Source organism: Myotis brandtii, unplaced genomic scaffold (assembly GCF_000412655.1).
Source record: "Myotis brandtii unplaced genomic scaffold, ASM41265v1 scaffold320, whole genome shotgun sequence".
Lineage (NCBI taxonomy): Eukaryota > Metazoa > Chordata > Mammalia > Chiroptera > Vespertilionidae > Myotis > Myotis brandtii.
Genome location: NW_005362270.1, coordinates 2,709,347 through 2,723,368, shown reverse-complemented (window position 1 = coordinate 2,723,368; position 14,022 = coordinate 2,709,347). Strand labels below are relative to the sequence as shown.

Here is a 14,022-nt window from a genome sequence, read left to right as displayed (position 1 = left end):
AAAGACTTATACTTTTGATATTTATTTTACATATTTAAATGCCATTTAACAAAGAAAAGTCAACCAAAAAAATGAGTTCACGTGTCACCTCTGACACGCGTGTCATAGGTTCGCCATCACTGGCTTAGAGCATATTCTTCTTCAGTCCACTCAGAGCTGCACGGACAGTAGGCAAGCCGTGCCTTGCACAAGGACACCACACCGAGGAGGCAGACAATAGCTAAAATCCAACCTAGTCTCTGCTCACCAAGCTGTGCACCGGAACATAGGACCACCTCCCCACAGAGTAACAGGCGACTTTTTCTAATTCGCCCAAAGGGAAAGTATGGGCTAGTGGCGTCCCTGCTTAGACTCTGTGCTCTTCTTTCATCTTCGTCAATCTACTTCTGTCCAATTAATTCTTTTTTTTTTTTTTATCCCACCAACTTCCATTCCTTCTGGCCTGTACTCTTCTCTCTTCCCCCCACCTCTCAGCTGGTGGTGCTGCCGACAGTTGTTCTAACCAACATGGTGCCCTCCCTGCCAGCTGCTTCTTCTCTTGACTGTATATACTTCCAAAGCCCAATACACAGAATATCCCTCCCTCCAGATCTGCCACCTAGTCTGCCAAAGAATGTCACCTCTTGGCCTGCCCTGAAGGCCTGAAAAAACAGGTGTTGTGAGCAGTCCATCTAGACTACAGGTCAGAGGAGCCAAATGTTGCCATTCAGAAAGTGGGTAACCACAGTCCACAGTCAAGTCCTAACCAGGTAATTGTGGTTTATAATAATAACAACCACACAACATCTTTTCATACATAAACATCCATAAAGCTCTGCAAAGCAAACTTAACAGAATAAATGCAGTCCATAAAGAAAGACACATACACCTAGTGAACCAAAACTGAAGAGGAAGCAAGGGATTTCTGAGCAAAATGTTCAGTAGTAACAAGATACAGAGATTGGAAGCTTGACTAGGGTGATGAAAACAGCTTAAGTAGGAGGAAAAGAGAACATTGTCATGCAAACCATGTGTTGAATGGCATCAAATAAGGCAGCAAAGGAGAACCCAGGAGTCTATTCTTGTTCTCAAATTTTAACACATTCAGTGACATAGGTCTCTGATTTGACGAGCATACATACCTTCATTTATTCTCTCAACTCTAAAGCTGACAGCATAAGCTGTCCCATGAACCTACATGCTTCTTCAGGGCACTCTGGGCACTTTGTAACATGCAAGCAGGATCTCAGGTTTTAATGGGAAGTGGGTGGTAAAGGAGAAGCAGATGAGGTAATTACTCCTCCACTAATTCTGACTCACCTACCTCTAGGGGCCCTGAAGGGAAATGGAGGGAAGGGAAGAGGAGGAGGTGAGGTGGGGAAAAACTCTGAAGTAATTTACAGCCACTCAGAGGTGAAGGAGAATTAAAGCTGATGAAAAAATAGCAGGGAAACTCCCCTATATCCCCATAACCTCAATCACAGCTCATGCTATATAGTACTTTTGCATTTTATCTGCAGCGTTTCCAGCTGCTTCCCCTTCCCAGGACAGCCATGTAAAATCAACCATGGTTGTGTTAACACTCCATGGAAAGTGAGGGAAGAACAAGAAGGGGTGGCAAGTCTTTCATATCCATGAGCAGATGCTGTGTGTGAGAAAGAGCCCTCCCAGGGCCAGTCGAGGGGCTTCCTGCCTTGAGGAGAGCCGTCTCCTTGGCTCCCTCTGGCCCTTTCTGCCTCCATCTCCCAGACAGAGCTTCTGGGTCCAGCTCCTCCTCAGGTGGTCCCTTTATACCTTATGGTCCCAAATATGGACACACCTGGGCCAGGGAGTGGGCCTGCCTTAGGAATTAGAGTTGGTTTGGGAACCTCCCTTGACTGCTTTGAAACAGAAGTACTGCTTTAGTTTTCTGTTTGTTTTGTTTTTTGCCTTCCAGCAGTTGTGTTTTTTTAAATATGCTTTTTTAAAATTGATGTTTTTAGAGAGAGAGAGAGGAAGGGAGAGGAATAGAGAGACATCAATGAGAGAGAAACATCATTGATTGGCTGCCTTCTGCACTCTCCCTACTGGGGATCGAGCCCACAACCCAGGCAAGTGCCCTGGCCAGGAATTGAACCAGTGACCTCTTGGTTCATGGGTCGAAGCTCAATCACTGAGCAACACCAGCCAGGCCCAGCACTTAGTTTTTAATGTGACAACATTTTCTCCTTAAAAGAAATATTAATAGAAGGACTGGAGAGATGCGGCAATTTCAACTCTCTCTCTCTCTCTCTCTCTCTCTCTCTCCCTCTCGCTCTCTCTCTCACACACACACACACACACACACACACACACACCCACACACACACTTATTCCAAAATAAGTTTGGTATAACACCATTACTACCAGGTTAAATTTTTTGTTTACCATCAATACACAAGTTGCCCTCCTTGATAATAAGAAGTGGAATAAGGGCCATTCTACATATATTTACTCTTGAAATTATTTCTAATATTAATATATTTGTTACAGTAAATTTGTGACATGTGGACTGTTATTTACATATCACGAATGAGTAAAGGGAGGATCTGAGAAGTTTAATAACCTGTCCAGGGTTTCACATACGAACAGTAAGTGGCTGAGCTCGCATTTAAAATCAGACTCAATCAAAACCCACCCTCTTTCAAGTACCTTTGGATGCTGTTCAGTTGGTCAGTTCCCTCCTGGCCCGTGACCCACATTCTCTGTGTGATCCTGTTCTCCACTTAGAACATCTGAACACACATGTGCTGCCAACTCAGCTGAGCACAAATGACGGAGAGTGAAGTGGACAGGTGCCCAGAAGTGATTTTGTATTATTTATATTTTCAACTCCTTCTTTGTTAGTTGCTTTATTCTCAGTAATTGGTTGGGAATCAGTGAGAATTAAATCAAGCTGAGAACGTTCTCAATAACTGTGTGCCAGTCTCATAAAAAAATGGAAAATAAAAAGGTCTTAGCAATATGTAATGTGTGATGTTACCATTTATAAAGTGCTAGGCCCTTTACCTAATTTATTTTTTTATACCATCTCTCTAAGGTGGGTATATAATTAGTTCCATTTTATAGAAGAGGAAACTGAGGTCTAAGGACTCTGAGTAACTTGCCCAGGGTTATGCACTGTGTAAGTAGCACGGTTGGGTCCCACCAGCTCTGCCTGACTGACAGGTCCCATCTGCTCATGTCGTCTCTATGCTGGCCTCAAAGGGGAAGCTTCTCACCATGGAAACATGGACACAGTGGAATACTAACGGGGAAGCGATGGGTGCAGAATAGTTTCAGCGCTTTCCTTTTGCTCCCCCCGCCCATCTTTATGAGGTATAGTTGACAATAAACCAAACACATTTAAAATGTAAGTTTGATGATTTTTGACATATGTATGTATCTGTTAAACATCACCACAATCAAGATAATGAATGTATCCATCACCCAAAATGCTCCCTCATTGTCTTCATAATCTCCTCCTCCAGCCCTCCCATCCCCAGGCAGCCATGTGGTATATTAGTTTGCATTTCCTAGAATTTTATATAAATGGAAATACAATATGTACTCTTTTTTGTCTGCCTGTTTTGCATTCAGTGTACTTATTTGCAGATTTACCCACATTATATGTACTAATAGTTGGTTGCTTTTTTAAAAAACCTCACCTGAGGATATTTTTTCCATTGCCTGTTCAGACAGAGAGAAAGGGAGGGAGGGTAAGAGAGAAACATGGATGTGAGAGACACACATCAACTAATTGCCTTCTGCACCCCAACTGGGGGTGGAGAGTGAACCTGAAACCCAGGTGCATGCCCTTGACTGGGATTCGAACCTGCAACCCTTTTGCTTTTTTAAAAAACCTCACCTGAGGATATTTTTTCCATTGCCTGTTCAGACAGAGAGAAAGGGAGGGAGGGTAAGAGAGAAACATGGATGTGAGAGACACACATCAACTAATTGCCTTCTGCACCCCAACTGGGGGTGGAGAGTGAACCTAAAACCCAGGTGCATGCCCTTGACTGGGACTCGAACCTGCAACCCTTTGGTGCACAGGCCAATGTTCTAACCACTTAGAACACTGGCCAGGGCAATAGTTTGTTGCTTTTTATTGGCAAGTAGTACTCCAGTGTATGAATATATCACAATTTGCTTATCCATTTACCTGTAGATATATTGGTTGTTTTAGTTTTAGACCATTACAGATAAAACTGCTATGAATATTTGTGTACAAGTCTTTGCATGAATATATGTTTTCATTTCTCTTGGATAAATAACTAGGAACGGAATGGTTGGGTCATATGGTAGATGAATGTTTAACTTAAACAAATAAACTTCCAAACTGTTTTCTAAAGTAGCTGTGCCATTTTACATTCCCACCAGCAGTGAATAAGAGTTCCAGTTGCTCCACATCTTCACTAACATTTGGGACAGTCAGTGTTTTTAATTTTCAATAAGGATTTCTTTGGCTCCTACAGTGTACTGTTCACTGTGCAAGTGGGCATGGCGACATTAAACAATTGGAGAACAAAGGAAACCCCATGGAACTCAAAGTCTACCTGGGGAGACAATGAAGTAGTTAGAACACCTTTAGTTCTGTTAGTTCTGTGTGTATCTATGTCTATGATCTATTATTATGTATATGATAAGGGTAAACAGGATAGGATATCTAAATATGATAAAAAAACAATGTAAAGGGGAAATAGGAAACAAGAGCATAGCATTATTAAGTATAGTTGGTCAGGTTTAGCTTCTGGAACAGACAAATTTTGTACCAATCTTGAGAGAACAACAGGATTTGTGTTGTTAGAAGAAAAAGGTGGTGTTTCAGAATCCGCTGCTGCCTGGGTTAACTTGGGTCAGTTGTTGAATCTCTCTGTTCCTCATAACAGGGGTTATACTTGAATGACCCACATCAAACTATAAGACAGAGTACTGTGGAGTCACCCCCTTCCAAAGTTCTCATCAGAGAAGTGTGTCAACCCTGCAGATTTCATGGACTTAGGCAAAGAAAAGAATAATTACCTACATATTTTGAGAGAGAGCACCAATGACCTTGGGCGTATCGACAGAACAAATGCCACCCTTCTGTCACGTTAAACTTGCACTCTGCTGGGTGCCAAACATCCTATCCATTTGCTGCTGTTCAGGGAGTGCGGGTTTCCCACCCCCTCAGAGCAGCAACTGGAAACTCAGTTCGGCACTCGGTAAACTGTCTGCCACAGATCGACTCCAATGGTACAAAGATTTGGCAAGAGTAGATAAGATCATTATTACATCTCAAAAGAAAATGATTTCTAGCTACCTTAAGAGAAAGCATTCATTCTTTTGAGAACAGAACTTCTCTGAATTTAAACAAAAATCTATCAGATTTTAGTGTGGTTCTTCTTCCTTGGAATTTCTCTGTCACTGGAATGTTCTGGGGGTTGTTCCATGCAAGCCTCAGACCTCATGGTTCTTTGATGCTAGAGGTCCCTGTTTTCCTTTAAGTGTATCTCCAGACACAGCACCCAGGTCCTCCAAGAAACTTCCCAATATCCCAAAGTGCTAATTCTTTTCTAGATCCCCACACAAATCCCTGGACTACCCTTTTAGACATTTTGTCAACCTCAGTCCGCAGTGGTTCTCAACCTTCTGGCTCTTTAAATACAGTTTCTCATGTTGTGACCCAACCATAAAATTATTTTCGTTGCTACTTCATAACTGTAATGTTGCTACTGTTATGAATCGTAATGTAAATATCTGATATGCAGGATGGTCTTAGGCGACCCCTGTGAAAGGGTCGTTTGACCGCCAAAGGGGTCTCGACCCACAGGTTGAGAACCGCTGTACCCAATACCTAACCCATCTTTCTTCTAATACCTAGTTAGCACCTGGTTACTTTCAGAGACTGCTGACTTTCAGGTCTGTCTGTAGAAGCTAGGTCAGTATTCTTCTATACCTGCCTCAAGAATAGCAAATAGTGAGTGACACTGAGTATATAGATGACTTTATTAAAACAAACACACCATGCAATGTTTTTATGGCTTCTTAATATCACTCTCTCCCTTAGACCTGAATTTAGTTCCATTTTGATAGATTCACCTGGGCTTATGCCAAGGAATTGGTGTTCCCGAAGTCCCTCAGAGACTTCGTTATGGGTGGTTTTCCTATAAGCAAACTCAATGTATCTATACATTTCCAAAATCCCTTTGGAAATGTATAGATACATTGAGTTTGCTTATAGGAAAACCACCCATAACGAAGTCTCTGAGGGACTTCGGGAACACCAATTCCTTGGCATAAGCCCAGGTGAATCTATCAAAATGGAACTAAATTCAGGTCTAAGGGAGAGAGTGATATTAAGAAGCCATAAAAACATTGCATGGTGTGTTCGTTTTGATAAAGCCATCTATACACTCAGTGTCACTATTTGCAATTCTGGAGGCAGGTGTGATATTAAGAAGCCATAAAAACATTGCATGGTGTGTTTGTTTTAATAAAGTCATCTATATACTCAGTGTCACTCACTATTTGCTATTCTTGAGGCAGGTATAGAAGAATACTGACCTAGCTTCTACAGACAGACCTGAAAGTCAGCAGTCTCTGAAAGTAACCAGGTGCTAACTAGGTATTAGAAGAAAGATGGGTTAGGTATTGGGTACAGCGGTTCTCAACCTGTGGGTCGAGACCCCTTTGGCGGTCAAACGACCCTTTCACAGGGGTCGCCTAAGACCATCCTGCATATCAGATATTTACATTACGATTCATAACAGTAGCAACATTACAGTTATGAAGTAGCAACAAAAATAATTTTATGGTTGGGTCACAACATGAGGAACTGTATTTAAAGGGCCAGAAGGTTGAGAACCACTGGGTTAGGAGATGGAAGTTATACAACAAAAGGCAATGACTTCAACTCAGAGTTTACCCTGGGTCAGTTTTTTAACAGGCAGTTTTTTCATAGGGACATCAAGTATCTCACAATAAATTTGATTAAGTGGACTATGGATTCTTATTAGTTACAGAAATTGTTATATAAGATTGAAAACTAAGGTGAACAGTAAATATGACTCTACAAATAACTTCTAGAATACACTTCTTTGAAATTGTTTTTTTTAAATTAAATATCATTCTAAAGCTTGTGGGGCAGCGGTGGTGGTGTTATTTCAACATTTAATATTTCTCCTAGTCTGTTTAGGAAAAAACATTAAGCTTGATGTAGTATCCATCTCTGTAAAAATGAGAACTACTTCGGAGTTGTGAGATAAAAAGCTTTTAGAACGGTGCTGGGCACAGAGCAAGTGCAATGAGCTGTTTGCTAGTAATGCCATGAAAACCAACAGTTGTAGACAAAGTCAGTGTTTGTTCAGCAAAGGGAAGACGGCAAGGTTTACAATGTCTGGAAAGGGTATGTATCTCTATAACGTATGACAGAGCTCCTGCGGTGAGATTAGCCTTTAGTGGCAGATCCGGGAAGACTGCCAGATAAGATTCCGTGTTGAGGCTCAGATGCTACTTCTGAAAAATCCCTCTATGCACATTCAAAGCAAATTGCAAAAGCTAACCTGGAAAACAAATGAATACAAAGTAAGTTTCAATGTCTGCTTTTATATAAAGGAAATAAATACTGAATGGTGGACTGTTTGGATGGGCTCCCATTTTCCAGCTAGCACTGGGAAGTTGACGTCCATGTTTCTTGGGGTGACTCTGGCCTCTGAGTTCTTCAAACCACAAGTTAGTGGAATCGCTTGACCGTATGCCATGCCGCATTTGGGATCAGACCTCAAATAGCTTGCCTAGTGCACATCCCATATCCAAAGAAGAGGAAAGAGACTCGGCCAGAAGAAGAGTGGCATGAAAAACTGCTACCTTCTGGAAGAACTCGTTCTTACCTGCCCCCATTCACCATTCTGGCAGCATACTAGTAACCAGTAATCAAAACCTTGCTACCCCTGCAAATCTAACATGGTCAATTTTTCTTCACCTTCCTTGAGCATCACTCCACTTGCCGGGGTGTGAGAACTGACTGACTGTTCACATGTGCTGAAATGAATGTAGAATGAGGCTGAGTTATGTTTACCCTACAGTGGTTTATAAAGAATTACAACTGCTCCTTGATCATAAATTACTATTGAGAATGTTGTTACTTGTGACTAAAATGCATGGTAATGCTCAGAGGACAGAGCTTTGGCAAGTGTAACTTTCTTTTCTTTTCTTTTTTGTTTTTATTAAAGGTGGCCCGGTGTGTTGAAAAGACAGACTTACAGACAGATCTGGCTCCAAATCTGGGCTCTGTTATGATGTAAACTTAAATACATGACTTAAATCCTCTAAGTCTCAGTTTCCTTACCCGTGCAATGAACAGAACAAACCTTGCCTCTGATACAATACATGGCATATAGGAGTTCAATAAACGCAAATATGTTCTATATGCAGAACCCATAGGCACAGACAATAGTGGTGAAGGCCTAGGAGTGTGTAGGTGGGGTGGAGATGGTCACTGGGGAAGAAAAGGGGACATCTGTACATACTTTCAACAATAAAGATAAACAATTAAAAAAGCAAATCCATTCTTCATCAGGTAAAAAGAAGCTAACTGCTGCTTCTAAGATGCATTGCACTATTCCACTGGCTAAGGCTCAAGTAAATCCATTCTGGAAGGTCATCATCATCATTATGTGTCCTGAATGCTACAAAAGACTTTAAAAACAATCGGAGCATCAGAGAGATCAGTGATGATACGTAGCCTTCCACCTTCTGCCTAAGTGGCTATCTTTGGGCGGGTTCCACTGTGAGAAAATGCTTCTTTAAATTGAGCCCAAATTTCTTTCTCTGTAATAACACCTGCTGATGGATTCTGATTCTGTCCTCTAAGCCACCAAGAATAATTTCTGTATGTCCAATGCGATGTAATTGTGGTGATGAGACTGAAGAGCCACTAAGTCCTGGAAATGACAGATGAGGAAGGGCTTTATGGGGTCATCCTCTCTCCCAAGGGTACAGAGATTCTGAAATGAAAGTGGGATCAGTGGCTGAACGAATGATCCTTAAGTCTTTCCATTCTGAGGACCCCATATGTACATCTATTAAAAGAATATGATAAGGAACCGTTTCCCTTGTTTAGTGAAGAAATAGAACGGTCATAGGTGAAAAGAAGGGGATGGTACTTATTATATAAGGCACTCACCCATCCATTCATTCAATAGCACTTGCTGCTAACTAAATAACACCTATTGCTAACCAACTCTGGGGAAAAAGCCATTGATAACACATTTAGAAAAACACCATATCAGGCAATGTGCCTCTAGCCAATAGGCTCTTGATGCTTCTTTGAGGAAGAATAAACTTAGATGACAAAAACAACAAAGGCGTTGATTAATAAGATGCACTGGCCAGTGAAATTGAAAAAAGTAATAGAATATTCAAACATTACCTCTCTTTTAAGTAAGTCACAAAGCCTAATGTCAGTAACTCTAACCATCAAGGCCAACAATGAGAATTCACAACAATTGATTCCATTGGCTGTTATAGGTAGGGTAAAAGAAAAAAGAAAAAAGAAATTGTGAGAAAGTGAGTGCGATATCTCATTCCATATCTCGTTCTCCCACTTTGTGGATGATTATTTTTATTATTATATGGGTAAAGATGTTTTTTTCTCCAGGGAAGCAATAGTAAGAAGAGGCTGGAATACCACATTAGATGTGAAGATGTGGGACTTGAATCAGCCACCAGAAAGAACCCAGAGATCTCTTTAGCCAGTAAGCAAAAATGCAATAAAGCACAGGCTAAAAGTAGGGAGGAACATCTCCTAAATTCTGCTAGTTATGGCAGTAAACTGAGATAATTGGCCTCTACTGAGGCCGCTGAGATACCAACAGAAACCTGAGTTTGTACCTGAGTGTAGGACTAGCCCCCCCAGCTACCTATAGAACAAATAGATGAGGCAGAAAAGAGTGGTTTAGGTGGGGAGGAATGTGGGAAAGGGTACGGGGAGGGAATTTTTCCAGAGAGTGGAACCACTGCATTCTTTGAGTAAATCAAAGGGCAAAAGATCATTTGAGGTTCCCTTTGAGGTCCTCTGGCAAGTGGGTCTCATCCAGCTCACCAATGATTCTGGTGGTCTACAGACGCGGTGGGATTGCATTTCTCCTGTGCTCAGCTCAAGTTCCTAGTATCCCATTGGCAGTTCCCAACCTGTTGCAATTTTTTCAAGGGGACAGCTCCTTAATTTCTCCTAAGGGGCTATTGGCTCTTCTTCTTGGTTGCCTGTGAACATTCCCTGTCAACTCTTCACTCTTACTTCCTCCACCCAGAGACATCTCTTGATAGTTCAATGGCCTCCAGAGTGAAGTTTATGAAAAATTGGACCTTGCTCTGCAGCCCTCTGCTGCCCTCTGCTGGCCACATCTTATGGCCAGGGTTTGCTGTTCAGCTCTGGGCAATAAAATAGGAAATCATTTTACTCTAAGCATTTCCCAGGAGACTGGGTGGGCTTCCACATTGCTAACGCAACATACTACCACGGCTGTCTGTAGACCAAACAGATACCATAACAGAGGGGAAAACACCAGTATGAAGAAGGTCCCACCCAAGACCACCTTCCAAAGAAGAGGTATCAGCTTCTCATTTACTAAACACATGTTACATGCTGTGTGCCAAGCATAGGTGATGACTGGAAAACACAGATGAAAAGGACACAGGGAAAGGCCTCTCAGGAAGCTCCCCGTGCTGCCTGCCCAATTACAGCTGACCCATTCTAGTGCAGGGGGGCGGTCACTCAATACAGGAGCCCCAAGCCAACTAGAGTTTCTAGAAATAAACTTCTCATGGGATGTCATCCAAAACAACACTTTATCTTTGTGTCTTTCTCTCTCTTTTGTATATTTACTTAATTGATTTCAGAGAGGGAGAGGGGGAGAGAGATAGAAACAACAATGATGAGAGAGAATCATTGATCGGCTGCCTCCTGCGCACCCCCTACTGGGGATCAAGCCTGCAACCCGGGCATGTGCCCTGACCAGGAATCAAACCCTGGACTCCTGGTTCATAGGTTGACCCTCAAAGACTGAGCCACACCAGCCAGGCTTTTTGAAGGTATAAAATCTCATACACTGGGTCTTCCTTTAAGGAATTTCACAATTGGAAGGAGGAAGACAGTCATGGAAAAGAATAACTGGAACATAAGTCATGATGTGGTAAGACCCAAGCTGCGTGGGAATGTGGAGGAAGATGCAATTAATTAGGACAGTGGGGATAAGAAGAAGCAGGTAAGGAGGTCTTTCTAAAACAAAAATTTCATCATACCATTTGCACATTTTAAAAGAAAATAATTTTATGGCTCTGCATTGTCTATAGGCTCAGATGGAAAGCCCTTAGCACATCCAAGGTAGGCTTCATCACCTTTGCCTACCTTCCTGAAGGGCCTCTCCGGTCACTAACATCTGCTGCTCCTGCTGAAAGTGCACTTCTATCTCCAGGTGTGGCCAGAACCCAGAGAGAGCGTTCCAGGAACCCCTTCTCATTTCATGGGACAAGTTCTAGATCTCCTGTGCTCCGCTCCTCCTAAACATCTATCTCTTCACCTCCCATTCCATTTACTTGGCTCTCTCTTTTAGACCCTGCTTCCAAGAAAGTAAATTTGGTCTCTAAGATGTGGCTCCAGACACATTCTCTCTCTTTAGCTCCCTCATATCAGCCCCACTAAATTCAGAACCCCAGAACCCATGCAGGCAGCACCTTTGTCCCATATGGGCAGTGGCATTTAACATCATTACAAGTTATGCTTGCCTTTATAGCCTCATGCCCATTTATCTCCTAGGATGTTAGTAATTAATCAAAATTGTTACAGCTACACTGTGCCTTGGTTAATTTCTCTGGTCTAAGCCTCTGCTTTCTACTCTGAACATTTGATCTTATCTTCTACCCCCATTGGCTGCCATCTGAGTGGTTCCATCATACTTTCCTCTGGAAACCATTTATGACACAGAATCTGTTTCTGTTGACCTCTTCTGACAAATCAGCCCTTGGGCAGGAAATCCTCAATATCCTAGGGCCCCACTGATTTAAGAAGAGGGAATCAGACGTAACTAAAGTGATGATGAGAACACGGGCAGGATTAGGTGAGGCTGACTGAGTGCTCACCATGTGCCGGGCTCCACGCTGGGTACATTATCTTACTTAACTCCGACAGCTAATTTTTGAAGGAGGTGTTCATAATTATCTTCATTTACAAAGAAGGCAACAGACTCTAGAGATTAAGTAATCTGCCTAAGTTTTTCAGACATCTGATTTCAGAGCCTGCACTCTTCGCCACATCTTTTTCCTGGTTGCCTGCCTTGCAGAGAGTAAGGGCTCTGTATTAGATTGTCAGATGATACTGATATCTGGCCACAGGGCCACGTTGGGATTTGCGGCCATTCCTAGAAAATCTTCCAAGTTCTGTGCTTGTATGGACGCTTCCAAATTGGAAAGATTTGAATGATACTACTGAGCTATTAGAATCCCTCCTAACTAAAGCTGAGGGAATGCTGTCAGTATACAGAGAGGAAGTAATCCCTCTCATCAAAATGAGCTGCAGCTAAGTGTACATTCAAGTTACATGATAAAAGCGTAATGCACACATCCATATGGTGTATAGTCTTCACCACCAGGTTTTATGTAACGGTTGTTATAAGGGCTATTATGCAATGTGGTTTTTTATGTCTCTCGCGGCTATGATTTTTTTAGGCTTGATTCCTGGTCCTCTCTTTATTCCCGAAGGGAGGAAAAGACATCCTTCAATCTCAACTGGCAATTTGCATTTTTTAAAGTGAAATTCTGAAAGTATGATGAGACCATGTCTGTTTTGTTCATTATTGTAGCCCCGAGTGTTTGGCCCGGGGTAAGCACTCAATAAATAATCGCATAATTGAAATCAGTCCCTGTTCTCACAACGATCACAACCGCCCTCGTAGGCTAAATTTACACAGGTTGCCGAGCCTCTGTGTGAGTCAGCCTCGAAGCACGGATGCATGTAATGCTTAGGTTGCCTCTTTCTCCACGTGTTCCAGAAGCTCCCTTTGGAAAGAGGAAAGCGTCCCCCTAGGAGTGAGCGGGGCACTTGGTTTCACTGGGCCTCTGCTGTGAGCACAGAAGAAGGTGTCCTGAATGCACGCCCTTCCTCTACTGCGGAGACTGGACAGAACGGGATGAGGCAGCAGAATCAAACTCAGGATGGCCCAGGGGTGTGATGCCGAAGTTACCTGGAGAGTCATTCCAGCAGCTGCCAGGATCAGACTATTCCAAGAAACAAAATTAGCTACAAGCAGTTACAAAACAAAAGAGCCCCCTCCTTCATGCCTCGCCTTCAAAGTACTGAGTAAGTGAATTAATTAGTGGCCCTTAGCTCGCCCCTATAGAGAAGCAGCATTCGCCTCCTCTGCTTTCAGTAACCCTCCCGGACCACTCCGGTCTCATTAAATGGGGACCAGCACCAGTTAAGCACTTTGTACCAGAGAGACAGACACAGGCCACCGATAAGAGCATCTGTTCTGGAACCAGATTGAAATCAAATCCCTGTTCCATTGCCACTTGCAATCGACCTATCTTACCTCCACCCCCGCTCTGTGTCCTAGGGGCTGCTCTGTGGGAATCACATCAGCTGCCTCCCTTACCTTCCTGCTGTGCAACGAAGGGCCCGAGCAGGAGATTTAGGGAGAGAGCATGGTCTGGTATCCCCTCCTGCCTCCCTTACCTTCCTGCTGTGCAACGAAGGGCCCTAGCAGGAGATTTAGGGAGAGAGTGTGGTCTGGTATCTCCTCCTCTGCCTCCTTCTCTGCATGGTCACCTTATGCCAGCTACCGTCCCCCCTCACACAAATATCTCAGTCGTTTGCAGGTGACCTTCTCTATGCAACCCTGTCTACTTCCTGGGTCTTCAGGTTTACAGGCTCCTTAAATCAGGCAGGTCCAAGTGTACTGTCTGTCCTTGCTGAGATCCTGGCTGACACACCGATTATTAGTACATGATTTGGGCAAGTTTCTTGATCTCCGTGAGTCTCAGGCTTCCGTTTATGTTGAGGAGGAT

General features: G+C 42.9%; 1 protein-coding gene across 1 annotated transcript in view; it reads right to left on the bottom strand.

The window, feature by feature from the left end:
• PLPPR1 (phospholipid phosphatase related 1) overlaps positions 1-2,664 on the bottom strand; it is a 118,433-nt gene extending 115,769 nt beyond the window's left edge. Inside the window, exon 1 of the mRNA XM_005870667.2 lies at positions 2,650-2,664. The gene's annotated coding sequence lies outside the window, so the exon portion shown is untranslated. The remainder of the gene's footprint in view (positions 1-2,649) is intronic.
• Positions 2,665-14,022: the final 11,358 nt, after the last annotated feature.